The sequence below is a fragment of the Acomys russatus genome, chromosome 22, assembly GCF_903995435.1.
Source record: "Acomys russatus chromosome 22, mAcoRus1.1, whole genome shotgun sequence".
Taxonomy (NCBI): domain Eukaryota; kingdom Metazoa; phylum Chordata; class Mammalia; order Rodentia; family Muridae; genus Acomys; species Acomys russatus.
Genome location: NC_067158.1, coordinates 59,310,788 through 59,321,562, shown reverse-complemented (window position 1 = coordinate 59,321,562; position 10,775 = coordinate 59,310,788).

The window sequence follows — 10,775 nt, the reverse complement described above, 5'->3', positions numbered from 1 at the left end:
TTCACACCAGTGTGTTAATTTCCTAATGTTTTAACATACTTAAGCATTTACCTCCAACTGATGAAGGACTTTCTCTCCATCAGTGGCAATGAGTTAAAAAAAAGTGTCAAGTTTAACAAAACAGCAATCAAATGTGTTAGTTATTAATTAGCTATTATTAAACAGCTAACACTTTGTTAGTATTTGTTATATTCGGGACGCTCTTTAAACTCTCTTAACATGCATTAGCACATCTCATCCTCGCTAACAAGCCTAAAAAAAAAACAGGTGCTTATGGTTGTCCTTATTTTGCAAATGACACTGTGTCCACAGTGACAAAGCATCGCTCCTAGGGTTCATAAGACCATAAGTAGGTTAGACTATGTGAGAAGCATCAATATCCCAGATTTCAGAGAGATTTTGTGTTGGAAATTAGCTGCATAGATTCAATATACGGTGATGACCTGATTCCCTAACAATAAACGATAGCAAAGAAATGTGACAAGATTTCAATTGACCATATTTATTTGCACTAATGGAATAAGGAAATCTCTGTTTCTCTTACCGAACTTCCCTCATTAGCATGTACCAGAATAGTCATTGGGCAGCCACCCATCAAACAACTCAGAGCAGGAGTTAGGAGCTCGCTCTACTGCTATTAACTGGCTATAGGTGTAATCTTCAACCTTTCTATTTATGTTCCCAGAGCTTTATTTATTTATTTATTTATTTTTGCATGTAAGTCAAGGCAGAACATTTTTATTTATAAAGGTTTATTTGCCATTTGCAATAATTTTTCCATATAAGAAACACACACAACCATGTTTGCATCTTTTCACAATGTCAGAATATATTAAATAACAAATTTCCAAGGTATTTAACTTTCCAGATAGTCTTGCTTTCCTTGAAAACCCCAGTCAAGATAAATATAGGCTCTTTTACTCCAGTCTTAATTCTGTCAGATCATAATTTACCTATCACATATTAAGCTTATCTATATCTATATCTATGACCTATTTATATCTATCAATCATCTATTTATTTATCTATCATCTATCCATATCTATCACTGTTATCTGTCCATCTATTTATATCTATACCTATCATCTATTTATCGATCATTGATCATCTATCTATCAATATATCTATGTGTCATTTATCGTGTATGAGTGTGTGTGAGTGTGTGTGTGTGTTTGTGTGTGTGTGTTATAGAATGGCCAGAATGGAGTTTAAGAAGTGAGGAGTTTCAGAGGTATGAATGGCCAAGGCTGCTAAAATGATGAGAATAAAAGGTTCTCAGCACTGATGACAAATACCTGAGTGGGCAGTCACTGACATATCTAGTGTGGCTGTTGGCTTTAGAGTTTGGCTGCTACAATTGCTACAGCAGCATGGATTGGAGTAGAGCTGCTGGGTGGAGTCCAACTGCACCCAGAAAGGGTAGAACTGACTGTTTCCAGAAAAAAACAAATAAACAAAAGATAAACCACAGGCCCTAATGCATGTGTAAAACAATGGGCAGATGGCAATTCATGTAGGGCATATCAATAGTGAAGATCAGGCCGAGCTGAAGACTATGAAAAATGCAGAGGTTCTCTGCTTGTTGGTTCTTGATGCATAACTAGAGTGATCAGATGACAAGTCGGTGGGCTGTCACTATTACAATGTGAGGTTCTGCCTCTCTGTGGTCTGGGTGAAGACGTTTGTACTGATTGGTTTTAGGAAATTTGCTATAGCCCAGAGTCACCTGGGAAGAAGGCATGCCAACTAAATAATTACCTCTATCCGATTGGACTGTGTGCACATGTGTGGGCCATTTTCTTGATTAATGATTGAAGTGGGACATCTCAGCCCAACGTAGATGGTGCTATCCTTGAACAGGTACCATATACACATATATCCCCAAAACAAGAGGCTTGACTTTTTTGGCTTTTTGGTCTTGGCTGTTCATTGCTCCACTTTAAAATGTTCCTAGAGAGAACTACTCCAGAGAACTCTTCAAGGTCCCTGCCACTGCTCCAGATTCCCACTGTTGTGACTGCAGTCACCTTTGTTGAGATCCTGGTTTGCTGTTTAAATGGGACTGCTGAAATCCTGACTACCAAGAATGGAATTGCTCCAATGAACTGAATCTAAAAAGGTTTACTTCCTCTGAGTGCCACCAGGTCTCCCCCTACAGGGGACATGGTCAAATGTGAGGCACCATAGTACCAAGAAGAGACTTGATACCCTATGAGCATATACAGGGGGAGGTAATCCCCCTCAGGAACAGTCATAGGGGAGGGGAATAATGGGAAAATGGGAGGGAGGGAAGAATGGGAGGATACAAAGGATGGGATAAACATTGAGATGTAACAAGAATAAATTAATAAAAAAAAAAAGAAAAGAAAATACAGACCAACATAAAAAAATAATAAAATAAAATAAAAACAAGGAATTCCCGAAAAAAAAAAAAAAAAGGTTTACTTCTCCTATTCCCATTAACCTCTTTTCTCCCCTATATAGGGTAGGTGGGTTGGAAGGGAGGTATAAACATTAAAGAACCCCAAATAAAATAGGTTTTTAAAAGTTCAAAGCCGATAGATACATAGATACATAGATAGATAGATAGATAGATAGATAGATAGATAGATAGATAGATAGATGATAGACAGACAGACATATAGACAGATGATAGAATATGTTTTGCGGTTTGTTGCTCAGAAAGCATTAACTTTTTAAGAATGAGATAAGAACAAGCACAATGTCAGGGTCCACTGTTCCTTTTCAAGTTTTTATGCCCACTTCTGATTCTTGACCAGACTTTCTTTCCACTGCTTACAGTAGTATGATGTTAAGATGCATGGAAGCTGGGCTCCCATGGAAAGGGACAAAGCTGTCCAAGTTAGCAGCAGAGAAATAGCTGACATTGAAAAGGAGAAGTGGGCTTTGAGGCAGACATGAAAGACAAAACCTCAGACACTAAGTGGAAGACACAGAGGATGAGTGACAAGGGTAACAACACATTGGCCTCTGGGAAGACTCATTCCAAGTGTGCAATTCTAACATCAAAGGTCACTGCGCCCTGAACGAGGATCAGGACAAATGAGGTTGACGTGCAGCAGGAACCACAAAGCAAGGAGGCATGCAAGGATCTGTATGGAAACTGCCACCTAGAACACCATTCTTGGGGGATGCCATTGTCTGGGCGAGAACTAGGAGAAGACAGACCTCGGTGATAAGCAAGATTCTGAGCCTCAGTGTTTGAAGTTGGACTGAAGGTTAAGGCCTTTCTGAATGCTCTAACAGAGAAGGGGCAATGATTCTTACCTTGGATCATCTTATTTGTGAAATTGTTGGCCTCATCGATATTTACAGTCCATGTTCTTTATTTTATTCTGGTTAATCATGGGAGAGAGCAACAGCATTTGATTTGTGAAGGATGCAGATGCTCATTTCACGCTTGCAAGCTTTATGAGGGGGGAAACGGTACTGCATTGCTTTCTTATTAAAAAGAGGCCATGACAATGAGAGCCACTAACTATGAGAGTTTCCTTGAATATTCACCAAAGCTAAGACTGAATCAGTGTCTGTAGTGCAACTGCCAAATTCAGTTACAGGCCAGCAGGGACCTGATGAAAAGCCAGCTGTCATAGGTGAAAAGTCCTTACTTTACCTGCAAGGACATGCACAGCCCATCGAAATGTCTGTGTGAACTGTTTGCCAATACTGTTGGAGCATCCAAGGCATGGACAATTTTTTTTTTATTTCAAAATCTACTACACTTAATTAAACTTTCAATTACTCATCAAATAGTGACTATTAAACTATTCTACTTTCTTTTTTTTCTTCCCCTCCCTAATTTATCTAGCCTTTTCCTAGCACTGCTCACTATGGTCTGTGGATCCATCTGACAAGACATATATTCTTTGTTCTCCTGACTTTATTACTGAATACGATCTGAAATCACCCAACAGAAATTATAACTTATCTGCTTTTATGGTCAAGTTGTAAAACATGTAATTTTGTGGGTTAGTTTCTTGACATAATCTGAACTCCAAAATCCTTTTGTGAACTGTCTAACATGGTGTCTGTAATTAGACTCACTGCCAAGATCATGTTCTTCTCAACTTGTTGTTTTTGAACCTGGGTAATAATACATAGCTCAGGCTGGTCTTCATCTGGTGGCAATCCTCCTGCCTCAGCCTCCCAAGTCCTGGGATGCTCCCAAGTGAGGCATACCTGACTTCCCCGTTTACAAACATAAATAAATAAACAAACGAATAAATAAATAAGTGAAATTGATGCTGTTTTGAGCATAGGCATCTGAAGTTGAGTAGATGGCTTTTGATATTAATATTAAAGGCATTGATACAGTGTTCATTTAAATTGTATGAGTTAAACTGCAAGGTAAATATGTCTCAATGGTGTTTTGTTTTTAAATACAAATAGTATTATATAGGCTGAGAGGGTTATAGTTAGGAAAAATATATCCATATAGGCATTGCAACAATTAATGAAAAAGGAGGTCATGTATTTGAAAGATAACAAGAAAGAGTACATGGGAGTGTTTGGAGGGAGGAAAGGGAATGAGCAAATTATGGAATTAGATTGTAGTTTCAAAAAATTCTTCCTGGAAAAGAAATCCTCTGTGTCTAGTCTGGCAGTCACAATGCCACCCAAAATACTATGTGAGGTAGTTTAATCAATAAAAACCTTACACAATTGAAAAATGTCCAATTATAGTGTAATAATGGAAAGCGTTGTATTTTTTCAAGTTATAAGAATAGTTATATTTCTTATAATTTGCCATTCTTTTTATTCTCTCCTCTCAGTCTCTGTCTCTGTCTTTCTTGTGCTTTGTTTTTTGAGATGGAACTTCACTTATTCCAGTTGACCTCAAACTGGCAGTTTACCCAAGAGGAATATGATCTTGAACTCCTGGTCATCCTCCTGTGTCTACTTCCCAAGTTCTGGGATTATAAGTGAGTACCACCACCCCACCAGCATTTAACTAAAGTTAAACAAAAACAAAAACAAAAATTGGGTAGTCATATTGCTGTCATTTACTCCTAGTCATTCCTGTCATGTGGCATAAATATTTGTTTGCTTTTTTCACTGCCAAGCACCACTGTTGTCACTTCCTGCCGTAGTGGATTGAAACCATAAACTAAATATGTCCCCCTGCCCCCTTCCAGGTTGTTCTGACAGGTACTTTGTGCAAAAATAATTCTAACTAATATGTCTTTACCTTTAAAAAATACATTGGCTAGAGATGGATTCTCAAGTTCATAATTACATCCTCATGGTGAGCACATTTCTGCATCAATATGAGACATCCTGCTTTATTGCTAATATTTCTTACAGATAAAATACTACCTAATATTAACACAGTAATGACATGGTAGGTGTTTGACCTTAAAGTTTGCAGCCTTTACATTTAAAGTCTCTTTTTAGTGACAGATAGTTAAGCTATATCTTGTTTCCCAATGCAACCACATTTTGCTTTCAATCGCATTATTTATATTTATATTCAGTGCAAGAATTGACATATTTGGGTTAAATTTGTCACCTTGTTCAACTTTATAGTTATTCACTTATTCTATGCTATTTGGATTTGTGCATTGTAATTCTGATTTTTCAAGCAGAACCAAAAAGTGCAAGCAACATGTTTGTGTAGAACCTTTTGCCAATTTATATTTAATACTCTGTGATGGATAGCTACTATAATTCTAAAATGTAAACATAAGACTATTGGACAACCACCTTTCATAGTTCAAATCAATTCATTAAAAATGAGTGAAGCTATCTGATTTTGGAATCCTTTTATATTCATAACATGAGACACTACTGGGATCCTAAAAGAGTTCTATCTTTTTATTTATATGGAAATTTTAACACATTTTCAATATTTATCACTGTGTTTTTGTGGGGTTATTCAGTCTAGAAAAATTAAATGGCAATATAATATGTCACATGCCTTCTTCAAGAGCCAAAACAAGAGCTTTATGAAACCTCTGCAGAATGATCCCAACTGAAAATCAAAATCTATGGTCATAATTTGATAAACCAAACAAACAAACAAACAAACAAAAAAGAAAATCACTCTTCATTGCAAGTGTCTTGTAAACAATCCAGCTTAAGGCATTCCATTTTCAAAAGATATTGGAACAAGTTGGGAAAATGGCATCTCATTTTACCAACTTAGAAGATGTTATTCCTTTATGGGTTAATTTGAAAACACATGATAGTCCTCCAAATCTGAAATGTGCAGTTGTCCAGTACATTATTATAAAAGAAGACTTAAGTGAAAGCACTGAAAAAGGTCTTTTTAAGTAGAAGAATGAAACAGTGAAAGTAATGAAAATTGGCTGTCAGAAAACCAGAATAGGTGGGACTTTAAATGAGGGCATGGTTAGATTCTCTAGCTTGTAGCCCACCTACTTTAAAATTTAGTTAGAGAGGTCTGAGAGTTATTGCAGAGGAAACAGTTCCTCGCTGAGACCTAGCAGAGGGAAGCATAGCATCCCTGGCTAGTCAATGAGCTCGCCAGATGTGGGCTCTTAGCTATGTGGTGGGCCACAGTTCTAGACAGACAGCTGCTGATATCTTCACGTTGCACTAGTGGCCACATTTTCCCCGGTAGATCATTATTATTGCAGAAAGGTCTGCCCTGGGGGAAACTGATGATGACCCCAGTAGCCCACACAATGTAGGTTCACCACTACCAAAGAGGCTACCAGTCCAGTTCCTGTGTGAATATCTGTGTTTTATGGCCAAAGTGTACCATGTCTTCAGTCACAGGGTCTGGAATTTGATGGTAAGATCTTATTACAGAGTAAAAAAAAAAAAAAAAAAAAAAAACCTCTGAGTAGACACGTAATTTTAAGGACGAACTTATTCTCAGAGATAAGCTCATTCGTAAATCAGAGATCAAAACAGCAGAATAAAAACATTTAAAGTTATTTTTTACTTTAGTGATTGTGTGTATTTGGCTACCCTACTGTGTGTATGTAGGGGCCATAGAACAACTTGTGGGATTTGATTCTCTGCTTCTACTATGCAAGGTCCAGGCATGGGATTCACGTCACCTCAGGCTTGGTAGCAAGCACCTTTATCTACCATTTCACTTGCCTCCCTCAATACAAACCTTAAAGCTGGTTATGACGCCACGCATCTGCATCCCAGCACATGTTAGGCTAGAACAGGGGAATTGCCATGAGTGTAAGACATGATCCTATCTGAAACAAAGAATATTGTTGAAAAGTGGGATTCAAAGCTTCAAATGATTTTTAATTACAGAAACTTAGTGAAATCGGGTCTTCCATCTTAGCTTCCCCCCCCGCCCCATTTTAAGTGATGTGATGTGACAGGGTGGTTTCTATGGCTACAGCTGGCTTTGAAGTTGCAGGATGTCGGCATGTATGATATATGCAAGGTCAATATGGATAGTCTGCCCTCTCCAAAATCTAATTTTATACTTGCTTTAGTATCTGAGATGCCAGCAATATGGTTTAAATTCTCTAAGTAATAGTGGGATCATCATGGATTCATCCCTTACATAAATAAATGTTAAATGTTTAGGACTTGAATCCTGAGAGAATAAATAAACCACCATCCTCACCGCTGGAAATCTCAGTCATGACGGGAAACTGTTATATAAATGATTGACAGATGTTTAACAACTGTCTATAGTAACAGACAACAAGACCTTTACCTCGTGGTTATAGATTCTCAAGTGAAGTGCTATTTAAACTAAAAGGTAAAGATAGACAATATCGTACAGAAGAACTTTTCTGGGGAAAATGACATGTGAGGCTGTGTGACTGAGTGAAAAACTTAGTAGATTCAGAACATTGTCACTGAAAGAAAAAAAGCTGGTCTTATCTCTTTTTGTTATAAAACAAATAAAAGTAATGTACAGTTTCATGTTCTTCATGCACCCTACTTATCAGACATTGAACTTTTATGCAGTATGCATTGCTTCCAGCGAATAAGATTTTTTTCCACACTGAATTTTTATGGTAAGAAAAAAAACCTTCCTTCCTCCCAGTCCCTGTTTTGTGCCTACCCTACCATATTTTTAATGTTGTCGATTGTGTTGCTGTTCCCTCTGTTCTTAAGCAGGGCACTCGGTGCCTTTAACTCTCTTTTGAAGCTACAGCAATGCCACTCCATGCAGTAGCCACCAGATGGTAATGAAGAGCAGCCTGGATGCACACAGCACCAATGGGCTGTGCTCAGACTGCATGGCTTCCTGCAGAAAATCAGCCTTGATCACGCTGCTCAACTGATGGCAGGCTAGTGTACACCTATGACACTCAGATTGTTTAGCTTGTTCGCCTCTGACTAGTGTGGCAGGTTCTGTAGAAAAAAAAAACAGTGAAAACAGAGAAAAGAGCATAAAATAACCTACACCTATGCTTTTATATTTTGAAGAGACACTGTTATTTAAACATTTGAAAAGCCAAAATGGTTGTGTATAGAACTATGAGTGAAAATACATGCAAACTTCAGGCTAATTTGATGTTTCATTCTAATTATTTCTATTTCTGAAGTATTGATCCCTTCATGTCACTCTTTAAGTAAACTGATAGAAAAGCATATCCTATGCAGACGCTTAACAGTGCAATTTCAGAAAATACAAAGTTCTGGTTTTGCTTTTTGGACCTATTGAATTGCTGAAGATACTCAGTCACTGTTTCTCTTCCCAAAGTTTGTAAGGTAGGATTTTAAGGTTTGTATTATCTTCATTTTAGTTGGGGGTATATGAATGTGGGTGTCCAACAATGCTCTTGATTTGGAGTTACAAATGGCCATGAGATACTTGTATGAATGCTGAGAACCAACCTCAGGTCCTCTGCAAGAACAGCAAACATTCTTAGGCACTGAGCCATCTATCTAGCCCCTAAGGTGGTACTTTCTTTCTTCCTTTCTTTTTTCTTCCTTCCTTCCTTTTTTGTAAAGATTTAGACCATTTGTTATACTTAAAATATATGCCTTAAAATTATAGTAATTAAGTAATTTTGTTAAAATAATTTGCTTCTATTTGCTAGCAGTTTTTATTTCCCAAGATTTTATAATACAGGTACAGTATTTAATAAAAATATTAAAGAGACCAAATTAAACTATAGTGACTAATTTAGAATCTAAATTGTAGTGTATGTATATTTCATATTTATACATGTTCCTATGTCATGGTTGATTTTCTGTTTCACAAAACTTATCATTTAAAGATAAATAAAAAATAATCTATTATAAGTTTCAAACATATTTTGAAATTTATGATCATCTTTGGATTAAATAATTGGCATTACAAAGCAATAAAATATGTAATTTAGTTAAAACATTGAAAAAGTATCAGAATGTAAGAGGTTAAATGAATATTTAACCTGCTATTCCTGTGTTATTTATGCCACCATTCTTCAAAGAAATAGAAGCAATGGGTAAAATAAATAATCTATTTTCTATCATCTTCCATTTATCCATCCAAACTTAAAACCACTTATTTATTTTTTATGAATATATGTATGTCCCCAAATAGGCTACAAGAGGGTGTTGGAACCCTCAAATTGGAATTGTAAAGAGTTGTGAGCCAGCCACCAAGAATGGATTCTGGGAGCAGAACTCTTATCTTCTGCAAAAGCAGTAAAAGCTCTTAACCACTGAACCATCTCCCCAGGCCCATGCATCTGAACTTTAAAGAACCAACTCATGTCAGGTACAGTGGTGTGCACTTTTAATCCCAGAGTGTGAGAGACAAAAGTATGTGAGTATCTAAGAATCCAAGGCCAGCCTGGTCTATCCACTGTGCTCCATGCCAGCAAAGGCAATATAGTGAGATCCTATCTTAACAACAACAGAGAGAACTCATGAGCTGGAAAAGCCAAACCTAAGTTGAATTTGCTGGCTGCTTGGGCATCTAAAAAGAAATAATATTGCAACTCAAGACCACAGCAGAATCCCTTTTTCAAGGCCGTCAGTCATTGTCTGCAGATATCTCAAATCCATTGGGTGAGACACAGTTTTAGCCTGGGAGGTAATCGTATTTATTCAGTGTCTGATGGTTTTAGTTTTAATCATATCAGATGAGAGTAGATTCATTCAGAGTGATATGGCTGTAGAATAATTTTAATTTTACCTATAAAAACAACTTTTGAAGAAAAATCTAGAGTATTTGACCAGATATATGTGTACTATGATATTGTCCAACTGACCCCAAATTAACCAACACAGTATTCATTAAATGGTTTTTAGGTCCCCCCTACCCCCTGCAGAATGATATACATATCTAAAACATGCATAGAGTCAGGGCTACTCTTCAAAGATGAACACCCAAAGCCATTTAGTATTTATATAATGTGAATTATCTTGGTACATATCTACTAGACCCTATAACCTGCTTTGACCCATAGAAAGATGCTCTGTAATTTGAAGGTTTAGTTAAGTCTTCAGCTTCAGCTTGACTATTGGGATGGACAGACAGTATCTAAGGAGTCTCACCATTGGTAAACCATCTAGCTAACTAAGGAAGTCCAAGCTAACTAAGACAGAAAGGACAGACAAGGGAGGAGATACAACTAGCATCCAACCCTTCCCCAATTGTTTCAGAAAACACATCTAGGTGCCCATTATATAAATCTAAAAGACACTGTTTAACTGTAATAGAAGTATGGACCTCCATAGAGAATTCCTATAGCCACACTACAAATTCTGTGAGAGACCATTGTAAGTCATGTTCTTAAAACAGCAAGTTTTATATTGCTTTGTTTGACATCAAGAATTGTTCAAAACAACAGTACCCAGCCAGCCAAAAC